Source organism: Equus asinus, chromosome 9 (assembly GCF_041296235.1).
Source record: "Equus asinus isolate D_3611 breed Donkey chromosome 9, EquAss-T2T_v2, whole genome shotgun sequence".
Lineage (NCBI taxonomy): Eukaryota > Metazoa > Chordata > Mammalia > Perissodactyla > Equidae > Equus > Equus asinus.
The window spans coordinates 14,726,156-14,743,134 of NC_091798.1; the positions used below are offsets into that span (position 1 = coordinate 14,726,156).

The 16,979-nt window shown below is 43.5% G+C and overlaps 1 long non-coding RNA gene across 1 annotated transcript in view; it reads right to left on the reverse strand.

Moving 5' to 3' along the window:
* Positions 1-7,766: 7,766 nt before the first annotated feature.
* LOC139046275 (uncharacterized) overlaps positions 7,767-16,979 on the reverse strand; it is a 45,790-nt gene continuing 36,577 nt past the window's right edge. The window contains exon 3 of the long non-coding RNA XR_011506120.1: positions 7,767-7,863. This is a non-coding gene — a long non-coding RNA (uncharacterized lncRNA). The remainder of the gene's footprint in view (positions 7,864-16,979) is intronic.

The following is a 16,979-nucleotide window of genomic DNA, read 5'->3' on the forward strand; positions in this document are numbered from 1 at the left end:
TTTTTATTATGGAAAGTGACTATTTTCATCTTTTATTATATAAATATATCACACCGTCTGAGTATATGTACCATATAGTGAGTTATTTTTACCAAGTTTTTTGTTTCGTGTTGTGTTTTTGTTGTGTTTTTATAAACAGCTGTTAAAAATTTTAAGGAAAAAAAAAGACTAATAAAAATGTTTTAAAACAAAAGGATAAGAATAAAGAAGTGATAGCCTGTCCGAGGAGGAATGAGGAAGTTTCTATGTTTGTGAAACACTATCATGTCAGCAGAAACCAAGACCTGCTTACTGAGCTCAGGAAGAGGAAGGATAAGAGGAAGAGAGAGATAGAAAAGATTTTTCTTTGTTTCTTATTTTTCACTTTTTTTCTTTTCCCTATAAGCACCCAGCTTTTAAGAGTCCTGGTTGGCGATAGCCGAGATGCCCGCTTCTTCCAGGAAAAGCTGCTGAGCACCGCCCTTCTCAGAGTCTCACTCTGACCCTGGGCAGTGGCTGCCCGTCTGCCCCAGGCCCCTTGCAGGGTCGGCACCTACCACAGACCCTCTTCTCCCTCCTGGCTGGCCCGGGGTTCCGTTAGAAAACTCCACTCCACCACAGGCTTCATCTGAACCTGTTTGGCCAAGTTTTAAAGCAGCTGCCCCTCCCCAGGAATGCAGTCCTCCTGGGGTGGCGGGGTGGGGGTGGGGGGTAAGGGGTGAGGCTGTCTCCTTAGGCCCCAGCCACTGGCCCTCTGAACGTTCTGAACCACTTTCCTCCCTCCAGCCAATTCACATCAGAATGGGATACGAAAACAGGCAGCCAGGGCTGCTGGGATGAGGAAGGCCAGGAACCAAGCCTGCCCCCAGCCCTGGTAGAAGTCCAACTCTGAAGTTTCTTGGAGGCTCTTGCTATAGGGCAGACAGGCCTTTGCCACCTCATCTGCCAGGCCACCATCATAGTGACGAAGACCCTTCACCCTTCTACATTTTCCAGTGCGCACCCATGCTGCACCCTATTTAATCCACGCAACCCCCGCTCCCTGGGAAAGGTAAAGAACTATAACCCATTTCATAGGTAAGAAAACTGAGGCCTCTCTCCGGCTCTGTATCTTGCCTTAAGCCACACTTGTGATAAGTGGAAGAGCCAGGCCTGGAGCCCGGAATCAAAGCTCTAGATTCCTTCTCCAGAATGGTGTAAACTCGGGAGATTCAAGTTCATCAGGGAAGCCTTACCAAAAAAGGAATTCTTCCTGCCCTCCTTCTGTCTTGTTCGTTCTTTGCTCTGCCTCCCTGGTATCCAGAAAGATTCTAGACAGGAGGACTTACGTATCAGGGAAGGTGAGCATGGCAACCTGTCCAGCCCTGACACCACTCCAAGACCTGCCAGCCCTCCAGAAAGGGATTTGCCCCTATCTGCCCCCCTACCCTCACCTGCCCCCTTCCACCCTGTCAGGCCAGTGCAGGTGGCCCAGGGGTTCAGCCGCTCCCGCTAACAACCTGTCTTGCTTCATCGTCTCTCCTTCCCCAGGAGCCTCACTGCAGCAGTGTCAGGGAGGAGAGTGTGGGCTGAGTGGGCCTTCCAGCGCTGAGGGCCCCCAGAGGAGCCTAGTGGTTCTGTGAGGCCCAACGGTGGGCCAAAGGCTCAAAGACTCAAGAAGGGAGAAAGAAAAGAAAGGAAGATGGAGGAGCGCAAGGCAAGTGGCAGATAAGGAGGAAAGGAGGGAGGAAGGAAGGAAGAGAGGGGGAAATGAAGAATGGAAGGAAAAGAGGGATAAAGAGAAGGAGGGAGGGAAGGATAAGAAGGGAGGGAGGATATTCAAAATACACATGTCACTATACATTATGTTCCAGGTACTTCCTGTACCTTATGATGCGTTAGTTTCCAATATTAGCAGCTAGGTTTACCTAGTACTTACTACATTATACATCAGATACCAATCTAATTTATATTTTTTTTCATTTAATCTCAAAACAACCCTGTAGTAAAGACATTACTAACCCATTTTACAGTTGAGTAAATTGAAGCATAGAGAAGTTAGGGGGCTTAGGCAGAGCAGATGTCTAATAAGTTGTTGAGCCAGGATTTGGGCCCAGGCTATCTATCTGACTCCAGAACTTGCTGCTTGTGGGAAGGCAGTTGTCCCACCTTTAAGGATCCTACAGTGTAGGGCAGAAACAATCATGGAAATGGACAATTGCTTTATGATACGAGTTCCTATTGGCAGTATAAACAAGGGAGGTGGTTGACCAGAGTATGGAACGTCCAATCCCGGATTATCAAGGATGAATAGGAGTTTGCCAGGGGACGGGAAAGCAAGTTGAACTTTCCAGGGAATGGCCTATTAAAAAGTGAAATTTGGAAAGGCCTGGTACATTTAGGGAGTAGTGAGAGCAGTAGGTTTAGGGTGGCAGGAATGTGGCTGCACACTAGGGAGAAGAGAGAAATGGAGCAGCTGTGAAGGCAGGGGTTGAATCACAGAGAGCCATGTGTGCAGGGTAGACCTCAGGGACCTGGCAGGGTTTTGAGCAGGGGAACAGCAAGACAAGCTCTGTTTTAGGAATAGAACTGGTGGAAAAGTAGAGAAAGGCCTGGAAGAGGAGACAGGACCCTGCCACCCAAAATGGCTTTGGGGGCGGGGTCCCAGTTGTTGACTTTAGTTTGTTGTAGCTAGACAATGCTGGTTTCCAGATAGGTCACAAAAACCTTTGTGGGGGCTCAGAAGTTCTGTCCCGGAAGGGTTGTCCTGGGATCTGCCCAACCCCCTTCCCGTGCCCCACCAGCCCACCCCACCCAGGCAGGTGGACCTGGGCCTCATTCCAACACCAACATTACTTGCTAGCCTCTCCCTCTCCCCACCCAGCACAAAGCCCACTGGCCTGCTATCTCAAGAGCCCCGCCCAGGGTCACTGGCTTTCTGGAAGGACACACCAGGCTGCAGGATATCCCTCTGCCTCCCCAAGGAATCTGAGGCCTCTCTCTGCCAGTCACTCCCTGGGCCCAACCCTGAAGCCAGCCAAAGTCAGCCAAGACAGCCAAAAGAACCAGATTCTTCCTCTCACTGTGGCTTGGTGGTGATTTTGAGCCTTCCCCTGAATTTTGGAAACCCTGACTTTACAAAGTGCCAAATTCAGGGCCATTAAAAAAATCCTCCCCCCAAAATGAAGCTTCTCTAATAAGTGGAGAGTAAAACTCTTATTTCAGCAGGTAAATTCTAGAAATAGAAAGTCCCACAGGGCAGGAAGAATGTAGTTGAGTAATTTTCATGCTTGGTGGTTCAATGCTTGTGTGTGGGGACATGTACATGTGCAGAAGAGGGGCTTGGGCTCTGTTTCCCCCTGAGCAGGATTCAGGGAAAGGGGAAGGGAGGGTCCCTTTTTGACTTGACTTAACCAGGGGACCCTAAAATGACTGATGAGACAATGTATTTAAAAGCTCTTTGTAAAGTGTAGACTAAAAACCTTACATGTAAGATGCTGTTGTTATTATTACTGTTGTTGTTGCTGTTATTGACATGCCAAAAGGCCGTTTTTAGAAGATGGCTTTGTCTTTTCAATCTCATAGGAAGGAACCCAAGTCTGACACTTGAGAAAGAAGACACAGAGGAGGATCAGGAGGAGAGGGGCAAGGAGAGTAAAGGAGATCTCCTAGGGCCAGAGAAGGAGGAGACAATCCCCCAGGATGACCCTCTGGAAACCAGGAGGCCAGCATGGGGATTGAGCTAACCTTGCCCTTCACCACACACAAAGGCATCACCAGACTGAACCCTAAAGCCAAGTAGCCACCCACTGCCTTTCTTAGGATCAGAAGCCTCTAGCATAAACAGACCTACCCCTTAAAGACTCACAGGGTCCCAGATAAAAGAGCTGAAGGAACCCAAGAGGATCCCTAGTGAGTGGTAAAGCTGAGAATCAGAAAAATGGAGGATTTAGCCCAGAGACCAAGATCATCCAGCAAATTAATGCCAGAAGCAGGAATAGCCCCCAGGTGTCTACCCAGGCCAAAGTTCTTCCTGCTACTCCACAGTGGGCACCGAGGCAGAGTGAAGCCTGAGACAGACTCTCCAACACCTTCTTGGTGGCCAGGAAGGGATCCCCCACGTTCCCCCGACAGCCATCTCCCAGTCCACTCAGATGGCTAGGAAGCTAGGGCATTGTCTGATTTGGTGGCACTTTCCATGTTTTCCAGTCTGGGTTAGACAGCACCAAAGGAAACACTTGGGGAATGTTGATGAGAGATGCCAGCTAGCCAGGACCAGCAAAGACAGAATTGGGCATTTGGCAAAGCTTAGTCCTCTAACTCAACAATAGGTTCTGAGAGGAAAAATTTTAAGATGTTTTTAAAAACAATGTTATAGTGCCACTTCCCCAGTATGGAATAAATAATGTGCTTTTTTTTTTTTTCCAACAGACTGTCATATTCTGATGTCATTAAAATAAACGGATAAGTCACAGGAGAGCTATCAGAAGCCCTTGTGAATACCATAAGCTCAGCCCTGCTCCGTGGTCTGTTATTTTTACTTCTGAACTTTACACTCCCTGGGGCAAAGATGACTACATTTGTGGGATTTGGGCAAGTCTGGTGTGGAGTTAACAAAAAAAATTGGTTTCTTGGACCGTCAAGTGGGAAAAAATGGATCCAGAGTTCCCCAGAGACATGGGAGAGAAGGCCTAACACATGGCTTAGGGTCTGCAGGGCATGTGATTTGTATGGTCACAGACTGGGTGTCAAGGGTCACAGGGAAGGAAGCCACTCCAGTTCAAAGGAGGAGGACGCTTATTAAGTCATGAAGGAAGACTCCTCCTGGGCACTCCAGTGCCTAATTAAATCCCCTCCTTATTCATTCCTTCCGTAAGCATTTATTGAACATCTACTATGTGCCAAGTACTGGTTTAGGATTTGAGGCCAAAGGGATGATCAAGACAAAGTACTTGTTCTCCTAGAGCTTAACTTTTAACTGAGTGTCAATCAGTTAATAAACAAACCAAATAAAGATAATGTCAGATAGCATAATAAAGTGGAGCTTATATAACAGAATAGCTGGGTGGGTGCTTTACACAGTGAAGTTAAGGAAGGCCTCTGAGGAACTGGGGCATGGGGGTGGGGTAAAGTACCAAGAAATGGAAGAAGGAAGCCTGACCGCCCAGCGCTCACTAGCTATCTCCCTCACACGGGCGGCATCTGACGGAGGTGGGTAGCCTGAGCACCTCAGTAGGCCAGAGGTGATGATGTGGACAAGAGGGCACTACAGTAGGCTTGCAAGGGAAGGGAAGGGTGCAGAGCTAGCCCCTCAGCTTCCCAGCCCTGGAGCATTCTTGGGAGTCTATGGCCTTTCTGAATGAGAAATGTCAAGGTTCTGGAGGCTGCCAGTGGCTGGCTGAAAGTTACCTTCACCTCCCTGGCGGATGGCCCTACATCTTTATGAAGAACTCCATTAGGGGCAAGACACTGGCAGGCAGCAGATGCACCAAGTGTTAGAAAAGGGACCGGGCTTGTCGTTGCTTCTTCTCGTGGTATTTCCTGAGTAGGACAGGGCCATACAGGCCGGGTACCCTAAGCCTCCATCAAGATGCCCTTGACATTAGCTTCATACCTTTCAGTGTAAAAGAATCTGAAATGGGGCGGGGTAGGGAGTATATTTTGTGCTGACGTACACTATGTAAGACCCTGGATTAGACTAATCAGATTCTGCCCTGAATACCTGGATGGAATCATTTACAAAGGAAGAAGGGGGTAAATGTGCTAAATAGGCAACAAATAGTGGCCTCCTCAGGGGAAGGGTCCCTTAGTGGGAACACGTGGCATGCTGGTGGTCTATACTTGTATTTAGAACACCATTATTGATGGGAAACTAGGACAGAGACATTTCTGGCAATGGGGTGCCACCATTATCCTTTCTGCCATTCTTTGTCCTAACTACTTAGTCACTGCAAATGGGTACAGAGCAATGGATTACAGGTTAAATATGCTTACGTGACACAAAATATGGTGAAGCAGGGGGCTTTCACCTTTGGACCTGCTATTGGCAGAGAAATAAAGAACAAAATTAATAAAAATATTTCTATTTCCTGGAACTCTATGCTTCAGTTAAGCCTTGGCAGGAGGAACGGGGAAGCTTATTAAATCAAGACATGAGGACTGAGGACTTGTCTGTGGAATATCAAAGGCAAGTGAAGAAAGTGTGGGTCAAGAGGCTCAAGCAGCCCAACTTCACATGGCAGGGACGTTAGGTTGACTGTCAATAATGATGCAGGATTAACTGGTTGGCAGAGTAATCTTGCTCACTCAGAGTAACCTTGTAAAGCACTGAAGGCACAGGAGATTCTCTCAGCTCCTGACCAGAGCTCTGCAAATGGCCCTGTTTGCCAGCCCTGCAGGGGGAGGGAGATGAGGCAAGCCTTGAAGCCTGAGAGCAGGGTTCAGGGAGGACTAAGTGAGCAGGCCTCCGTCCCTCTCCAGCTCCAACTGCGCTGGAGGTCACTGCATCCTCTCCCCCATCCTTTTGGCAACATCACCGTGAGATTCAGTTTCCCCATCTAGAAGACAAGGATGACACACTTGACATAATCAAGGCTCTGTAGATTACAAACGGCAAAAAGCAATTCAAACTAACAAGCCAGAAAAGAAATATGTTGGCTTAAATCATTGGGAATTCTAAGGCAGTTCTTACTGCATCAGGCAGGGGTGTTGGGATCCTACAGCTCACACAATATCATAAGGGCTCCGGGTCTCTCAGACATGCTTGGCTTTTTCCTCAGGAAGGCCCTCCTGGGGAGATGGCAAACTGACTCTCAGCCACTGTGGACTGAAAGCAGTATATTTTCAAGCCAGGAGAAAAGAGCTTCTCTTTCCAATAATTCCAAGAGACGTCCCAGAAGAGTCACTGGCTCTGATTGGTCTGGCTTGGGGCAAATACCTATTACTGGATCAAATATTATGGTCAAGAGAATAAGAGGCATTGATTGGCCAAGCCTGTATCACAAGATCACTCCTGGAGCCAGAAACAGGCAGTCAAGGGTGAAGAAAGGTGTTTCCCCAAGGACAAGAGGGAATAGATGCTGGGTGGGCCAAAAGGACAGACGGTAGCTACTCACCACAGGGAGTTATTGAGAAAACATGATCAGCTCCGGTTCAAGATGACAACGTAGGTGGATCCTAAACTCACCTCCTCCCACAAACACACAGAATCTACAGCTATATATGGAACAGTTTCCTCTGAAAGAAACCCAAAAACTAGCTGAGCGACTCCTACACATCAGAAGAATGAGAAAAACCCACATCGGAATGGATAAATGAAGCTAAGACACAATCTCTCGCTAAAGCCCAGCCTCAGCACAGCGACCCACACTCGGGAGGGGACTCAACCCGGGACTGCTCCCTGGGGAGCAAAGGGTTTGAACCTCACATACAGAGGCCAAACTGTTGAGGACTGCACCAGAGAGATGAGCCTCCAAAACATCTGGCTTTGAAACCAACAGGGTTCACGGTCACGAGACCCACAAAGCTACGGCAAACCAAGAAGTGGTTCTTAAAGGGTTCACACCTGCAGACTCACCCACCCCAGGACCCAGCACAGAGGCAGCCAACTGAACCAACCAGTCTTCCTGTGCAACAGCCCTGTTTGCTTCTCTTGAAGCATCAGCCTGAGAGCCAGGCACCTAACTTAACATACATCTAGGGGCCTGCTGAAAGATTCCAAAGATGGAGGCCAGAGGGTGCCATCTTGCACTCTCCTTCTGCCTGACTCCAGATCACTGGTACCTGCGGTAAAGGAGCTGGTGCACTCACCTGTGGCCCTGGTTTCTGCGGCTGCTGCTCAGGGGACACTTCTCAGTCACCTGACTCTAGTAGGCAGCGGGGCTTACACTCGTGGGTCCCACAGGACTGTAACAAATGGAAAAAGAGTTCTTCACCAGCTACACCCCGGGGCACAGCAGAGAGGCAAGAAAGTGAGGCATCCAGCCTTTCTGTGAAAGAAGCCTATTAGCTTATCTTTACAGCTGCAACCCGAGGGGCAAGCTTGTAATTAAATACACACCTAAGGGCTGACTACAATCCTCTCCAAAGGCCAAAAGACAAGCAGGTGCCATCTTCACACTCCCCATCTGCCCTGGCCCAGGTCATCAGTGTCTCCAAGAGAGGAGCTAGTATACACGTCTGGTGCCCCAGCTTTTGTGGCTGCCGCCAGAGGACACATCCCTTGACAGCCTGGTTCTGGTGGGCAGCAGGACTTGTGTTCATAGCCTCAATGGTACAGAAGCAAACTAAGAAACAGTTCTTAACTATCTCCCCAGGGCTTGGTGCAGAGGGAGCAATAGAAAAGCCCATCTCCCATTCTTTCCCTGAAAGAGGTATATTTACATACTTTAAAAGCTGCTGCCCAAATCTCTGGCTTCCAATCAGCCTGAATCTAGGTGCTGACTGAGATCTTCTCCTTTGGGGACTGACAGGTCTTGGCACACCCTCAACTACTGGGAGACACTAAGAATAAATAGTTCTCTCTTGCAGGGTGGTTGTAGAGATTAGAAGAAAAACGCATGCAAAGCATACCTGTCACAAACTAGGCATTAAATGATGGTAGTCTATTGTATGTTAGGCATGTAGTTAATACCACCTTCAGTTTAACTCATGCTATCACTGATCTTCAATGTGAAAAAGAATTATCACATAGACTATTAGCAGCTTACACATTATGAATCAAGTGGGTTAATCAGAACCTCACAGCGATAAGCCTTAGGATTTGCAAACAAGGAGTCCACAGACTGCGACTGGCACATAGAGATGCTCTGTTTGGCTTGCCCAGTATTTTTCTAAACTGAGACAACATTTAAAATTGTGGAGAAACCACATAAAAAACGTGGTAGGCTTCTTGGACCAACATAAAGGTTTGAGGGACAACCAAGAGCCAGGGCAGGGTTGACTGATAAGGTTCACGTGAGGCCACTCCTTCAAGACTGGGGGAGGTGACTGTTTTAACCAATGCTTAGAAACGAACACAGAGAGTCAAGGAAAATGAAGAAACAAAGAAATATGTTCCAAATGAAAGAACAAGCTAAAACCTCAGAAAAAGCCCTTAATGAAGCACAGATAACCTGATAAAGAGTTCAAAATCATGGTCTCAAAGAGGCTCACCAAGCTCAGAAGAACGACATATGAACAAAGTGAGAATTTCAGCAGAGATAGAAAGTACCAAATAGAAGTCACAGAGCTGAAGAATATAATAACCACACTGAAAAATACATCTGAGGGGTTCAACAGTAGACTAGATGAAGTGAAAGAAAGGATCAGTGATCTAGAAGGTGGAGTAGTGAAAAGCATGTAATCAGAGCAGCAAGAACAAAGCAGAATGGAAAAGAGTGAAGATAGCTAGAAGGAATTATGGGACAAGGACAACATCAAGCATATCACCATTCAGACTGTAGGGTTCCCAGAAGGAAAAGAGAAAGGGGCAGAAAACTTACTTGAAGAAATAATGGCTGAAAACTTCCCTAATCTGGGAAAGGAAATAGACATCCAGATCCAGAAATCTCAGAGAGTTCCAAAAAAGACGAACTCAGATCCATATGAAGAAATATTACAATTAAAGTGTCAAAAGTTAAAGACAAGGAGGTAATCTTAAAAGCAGAAGAGAAAAACAGCTTGTTTTGTACAAGGAAACCCCCACAAGACTATCAGATTTTCAGCAGAAACTTTGCAAGCCAGAAGGGAGTGGCATGTATCTTCAAAGTGCTGAAAGGAAAAAAGTGTAGATCAAGAACATTTTACCCGCCAAAGTTGTCCTTCAGAATTGAAGGAAAGAGAGAGTTTTCCAGACAAGCAAAAGCTAAAGGAGTTCATCACCACTAGATTGTCTTATAAGAAATGTTAAAGGGGCTTCTTTAAGGGGAAATGAAAGGGCACTAATTAGTAACAGGAAAACACATGAAAGTATAAATCTCACTGTAAAAGTTAAACACCTATTAAAATTCAAAATAATCTAACATTGTGAAGATGGGAATTAATTACTTATAAACCTACCATGAAGGTTAAAAGACAAACATAATAGAAATAACTATAGTCACGCACCACATAACATTTCGGTCAACAGTGGACTGCGTATACAACAGCGGCCCCATAAGATTATAATGGAACTAGAAAATTCCTGTCAACTAGTGATGTCATTGCCATTGTAACATCATCCTGAAATGCATTACTCATCTGTTTGTGGTGATGCTGGTGTAAACAATCTACTGTACCACCAGGCATAAAAAAGTATAGCATATACAATCATGTACAGTATATATAATATGACAAATAAAAATGACAAGCAATAGGATATATTGGAGTATATGATGAAGCCATTTGGTATAAAGCTAATTCAGCCTGACTTCTTTTTTTCCTCCAAAAGGGCCTGACTGGCTATTGAGCACGCATTGCATATCTGCTTAGACATTTCCTATGGCCAGAACAAAGGCCCTTGAGTTAAAGATGCAACTCCCCCCCCCCCCCGACATTAGCATTTTTCCTTAGGCTAGGAACTGATTGCTGCACTCACCTCCCAGCTCACCTGTGACCACCCAGCTGGAGACAACAGACTGCCACCCTGCTGTGTTCACCGAGACAGCAGACCTACCTGCTATTTCCATCAATCGCTGTGCCAACAGAGCAGTCTCGCAACTATTGTAAAAGGGACATTTCAATCTTATGTGAAACATCCTCTTTGAGGGTATATAACCACCCTTATACCCCCACTTCTTTGGAGTGCTCTGTTCCTTTGTGGAAAGACTCTCCCGGGTTATAATCCTCAGATTTAGGCTCAGAATAAACTCACCCAAATTTTCATTTATAGATTGGATATGGATTATTTTCATCGACAAATACTTGATAATGATAATAAATGACTATGTTACTTCCTTATATATTTACTACACTATACTTTTTATCATTAAAGAGTATAGTCTTTCTACTTACAAAAAATTTCCTGTAAAACAGTATGCCATGTTTTACAGTTTCATGCATCTCATATTTACCATATCTCTTGATGGTATCATTTTCTCTTGTGCTTGACTTAATCTCATGTTGTTCTATTCACCATGGCCCCTAAGTGTACAAAATCCACTGCACTGTTGCCATTAAGAGGCCAAGTCAAGTGATTGACCTCGAAACAAATTTTTTTTTTTTGGTGAAGAAGATTGGCCATGAGCTAACATCTGTTGCCAATCTTCCTCTTTTTTGCTTGCAGAAGATTGTTGCTGAGCTAACGTCTGTGCCACTCTTGCTCTTTTTTTATTTGTGGGACATCGCCACAGCATGGCTTGATGAGTAGTGCATAGGTCCATGCCCAGGACCCGCACCTGTGAACCCTGGGCTGCCAAAGTGGAGAGCAGCAACTTAACTACTACGCCACTGAGCCAGCCTGGAAACAAAATTTTAAGTGATTAAGGACTAAGAAGGTGGAAAATCAGTGATGGTTATTGTTTGCCAGTCAGGCATGTCCCATTCCACCATAGCTATGATCTTGAAGAACAAGAACAAGAATAAGGTGATGGAAGCTGTCAAAGGATCTGCTTCATCGCAGGCAACAAGGCTAACAAAAATTTGAGAAGGGCCTATATCAGACATGGCGAAACGTCTAATGACTTGGATTGAAGACCAGATACAGAAGCGTATCCTTCTCAGCATCATGACAATCATGGCCAAAGCAAAAAGCTTATTTCCAATATTGGAAAAAAGAGGTTGAACCCAACCATGATGTTGAATTTATTGCTAGCCATGGGTGGTATAAACAATCCAAGAATCGTTACTCATTACATAATGTGAAAGTGAGTGGTGATTCTGCAAGTGCTGATGTGAAAGCAGCTAAGGAATCTTTGGAAACTCCAGATAAACTGATTGTGAAGGAAAATTACTTGCCAGAGCAAATATTCAATATGGATGAAATCTCCCTATTCTGGAAACAGATGCCTGAAAGGACTTTCATCCATAAATCAATGCCAGGTTTCAAGGCTTTTAAGGACAGGATAACAGTATTTCTTGAGCTCAACGTTGTTGACTACAAATTGAAACCCTTTGTGATCTGGCATAGTGAGAACCCCACGGCCTTCAAGCATATTAATAAGCACACACTGACAGTGTACTAAAGGAACAATAAGAAGTCATGGATGACCCAGCTTCTCTTCCAAGATGCCCTCCTGACTTGCTACGCCAGCAAAAGGGAGAAGTGCTGTTTGGAGAATAGCATAACTTTTTAGATTTTGCTTATTGTTGGTAATGCTTCTGGACATCCTTTTATTGGTGATCTTCACCCCAATATCAGTGTTTCTCCCTTCAAACACCACCTTTTTGATCCAACCAACAGATCAAGGAGTTATAGCAGCTTTTAAGATCTACTACCTGAGGAGGAACTTTGCCCAGCAGGAAGACGATGATAAAATTCTGGCAGGATTACAACATCTGTGACTGCATCAAGAACCTTGCTTAGATTTGGGGTGATGTCACCAGGGAGTACATGAATGGCATCTGGAAGAAGACACTCAAGAAGTTCATCCATTACGTTAAGGGACTTGCCAAGGATGAAGAGGTTGCAAAAATCAACAAAGCTGTGGTTGAGATGGCAAACAGCTTTAACCTGGGTGTGGATGAGAATGACACCGAGGAGCTTCTAGAGGCGGTTCCTGAGAATGGACTAATGAGGAGCTGTTGGAACTGGAACAGGAAGGTATAGGTGAAGAAGAAGCAAGAGAAAAGGAAATTGCAGGAGAAGAAAAAGAAGAACCCGCAAGAAAATTCACAGTGAAAGGTTTAGCAGAAGCTTTTGCAGACCTCAACAAGCTCCTTAAAAAGTTTGAAAACATGGACCCCAACACCAAAAAGGTTTTCATCAATAGAGATGAAGGTTCACGGTGCATTATCTTCTTACAAGCAAATCTATGATGAAAAAAGGAAGCAAATCACCATAGACACATTTCTGAAAAGAGGGACATCCCAAGAACAGCCTCAGTCAGGTCCTTCAGAGGTATTCCAGAGGAAGGCATTGTTACCATAGGAGATGACAGCTCCATTCGTGTTATTGCCCCTGAAAATCTTCCAGTGGGACAAGATGTGGAGATGGAAGACATGATATTGATGATCCTGACTCTGTGTAAGCATAGGCTAATGTGTCTGTTTGCATCCTAGTTTTTAACAAAAATTTTTAAAAAGTAAAATAATAATAATAAATTTTGAAAATAGAAAAAATCTTATAGAATAAGGATATAAAGAAAAAATATTTTTGTATAGCTGTACAACATGTTTGTGTTTTAAGCTAAGTGTTATTACAAAAGAGTCAAAAAGCTAAAAAAATTTAAAGTTTATAAAGTAAAAATGTTACAGTAAGCTAAGTTTAATGTGGTAATGAAGAAAGAAAAGTATTTTTTTATGAATTTAGTATAGCCTAAGTTTACAGTGTTGATAAAGTCCACAGTAGTGTACAATAATGTTCTAGGCCTTCAAATTCACTCACCACTCACTCACTGACTCACCCAGAGCAACTGCCAGTCCTGCAAGCTCCATTCATTAGTGTCCTATACAGGTGTACTATTTATCTTTTATACCATATTTTTTACTGTACATTTTCTATGTTTAGACATGTTTAGATAAACAAATACCAGTGTTACAATTGCCTATGGTATTCAGTACAGTAACATGCTGTACAGGTTTGTAGCCTAGGAGCAAAAGGCCCTACCATATAGCCTAGGTGTGTGGTTTGTGTAAGCACACTCTGTGTGGTTCACACAATGATGAAATCACCTAATGACACATTTCTCAGAGCATATCCCTGTCATTAAGTGACACTTGATTGTATATCTACAATAATTTCTTAATGAATTCACAAGATAAAAAGACGTACATTGTGACATCAAAAAGAAAAAATGTGTTTACATGGTGACTGACAAAGAATAATGTACAACTGAAATTTCACAATGTTATAAACGATTATGACCTCAATAAAGTAAAATTTTTTTAAAAGGTAAAATGTGAGGAAAAAGTAAAAGTCTAGAGCTTTAGAATGTACTCTAACTAAAGTTATCAACTTAAAATAGAATGCTATAAATATAAATTATTTTATGTAAGCCTCATGGTAAACACAAAGAAAAACCTATAGTAAATGCACAAAAGATAAAGAGAAAGGAATCTAAGCATAACACTACAGAAAAATTATCAAATCACAAAGGAAGAGAGCATCATGGCGGAGTGAGTTGTTCCCTTAGTGTCTCCCCCCAAGTTACAACTAAGTGGACATTCGTTATCTAACAGAGGATTCCCTATGAAGCACAATAGGATGTCTGAGAGATCCAAGATGGGGTTACTGGATCCCCAGAAAGCAGTGGAAGGTGGTGAGTGGCTCCCTCTCCCTCCCCAGCAGCAACAATCAGGGTCATGGGTCGTCATACAGCAGCCAGAGTTATTGTAAGAGGAAGCAGGTGGGCTGGCAGGCCTGTGTGCAAACGTTTTCACTTTTGGATTTGCAGCCCAGCATGCAGCAGTGCCCACTGTGCTCCAGCAGCCCTGCCCATGGCAACACTCCATACTGAGTGACATGGCTCAGCCCCCATGAAGAAGCCCCCACCAACTACAGCAGCTCAGGTGAACCACCTGCAAGCACAGAGTGGGCCCATGTGCATGAATGAAAGTGCCTCTTCCCTCCTGCCTAATGCACCAGCTCAGCTGGCCCTCCACCAAAGCAGCAGTCCTACACCAGAATTCCTGTGTTTGCACGTGTGACCCACCAGCATGCAAATGCAGAGGAATCCTACTGGCAGCAGACACAGCAAGTTCAGAAAACACAGCTCCTGTCCCCACACCACACAGGTGGCAGGTGGAATCTGTCACCTGATACTACTACAAATGCCTTGGCAAAGGATCAGTTCACAAAATACCATGAAAAACTACAGTAATAGTTCAGAGCAGAAGGAAAATGACAAGTCTTCAGAAACCAATCCTGAAGTCACAGAAATTTACCATCTAAATGACAGAGAACTCAAAATCATTTTCACAAAGAAATTCAGTGAGTTACAAAAAAAACTTAGAAAGACAGTTCAGTGAGCTCAGGAACAAAGTTAATGAGCAGAAAGAATACTTCACCAGAGATTGAAACTATAAAAAAAAAAAAAATTCTGGAGATGAACACAATGAATGTGATTAAAAAAAACCAAAAAACTAGAATCCTTAAAAAACAGAGTTGATGTTATGGAGGACAGAATCAGTTATTTAGAGGACAGAAATATAGAAATGCTTTGGGTGGAGGAGGAGAGAGAACTAAGACTTTAAAGAAATGAAGAAATTCCTTAAGAAATATCCAGCTCAATTAAGAAATGCAACATAAGGTATTCCAGAGGGACAAGAGAGAGAGAAAGGAGGAGAGAGCTTGTTCAAAGAAATAATAGCTGAGAACTTCCCAAATGTAGGGAAAGAAGTGGACTTACAAGTACATGAAATGAATAGAACTCCTAATTACATCAACACAAAAAGACCATCACCAAAGCATACAATAGTAAAACTAGCAAAAGTCAATGACAAAGAAGAAATACCAGGGGAAGCAAGGTAGAACAGAATAATCTACAAAGGAACCCCTATCAGGCTTCCAGCAGATTTCCCAGAAGAAACCTTATAGGCTATGAGAAAAGGGAATGATATATTCAAAATATTGAAAGGCAAAAATTTTCAGCCAAAAACACCCTATCCAACAAAACTACCCTCCAGATCCAATGAAGAAATAAGAGCTTTCCAAGATAAATGAAAGCTGAGGGAGTTCATTGCCACTAGGCATCCCTTATAAGAAATGATCAAGGATGCTCTCATACCTGAAACAAAAAGGCAAAGGTTTACAAAGTCTTGAATAAGGAGATAAATAAACAGAATCAGGAAATTGCAGCTCTTTATTAGAACAGGCTAGCAAACAATTATAACATAAAAGATAAAAGGAAGGAAAGCATCAAAAATAACTATAAACACTTCAATTTAGTCACAAATACAAAACAGAATAATTTGTGACAACAATAACTCAGAAGGGGAAGAGGAAAGGGATGGAACCTGCTCAGGCTAATGGAGAAAAGAGGCTATCAGAAAATGGGCTATCTCACCTACAAGATCTTTTATACAAACCTCATGGTAACCATTAAATAAAACATCAGAGCAGAGACGTAAATCATAAATAAAGAGAAAGCAGAGAAAACCGTCACAGAAAACCACCAAACTGAAGTGGCAGTCAGAAATACAAGGGAAGAGAAACAAGGGAAATATAGAACAATCAGAAAACAAGAGATAAAATGGCACTATTAAGCCCCCATATATCAACAATTACTCTAAATGAAAATGGGTTGAATTCTCCAATCAAAAGACACAGAGTGGTTGGATGGATTAAAAAATAAGACCCAACAATATGCCACCTCCAGAAAACACATCTCAACTTTAAAGACAGACACAGGCTCAGAGTGAAGGGATGGAAGATGATACTGCAAGAAAATGGCAACGAAAAGAAAGCAAGCAAAAGACAAAGCAGACTTCAAGATAAAAAAGGCATTGAGAGACAAAGAGAGGCAGTATATAATGATAAAAGGAAGATTCCACCAAAAGGACATAACACTTATGAATATATAAACACCTAACACAGGAACATCAAAGTGTATAAAGCAAATATTAACAGACCTCAAAATACAAATATTAACGGACTTCAAAATACACTACAAAGCTATAGTAATCAAAACAGCATGGTACTGGCACAAAAACAGACACACAGATCAATGGAACAGAATTGAAAGCCCAGAAATAAAACCACACATCTATGAAGAGCTAATCTTCAACAAAGGAGCCAAGAACATACAATGGAGAAAGGAAATTCTCTTCAATAAACGATGTTGGAAAAACTAGACAGCCACATGCAAAAGAATGAAAGGAGATCATTATTTTGCACCATACACAAAAATTAACTAAATGTGGATTAAAGACTTGAATGTAAAACCCAAAACCATAGAACTCCTAGA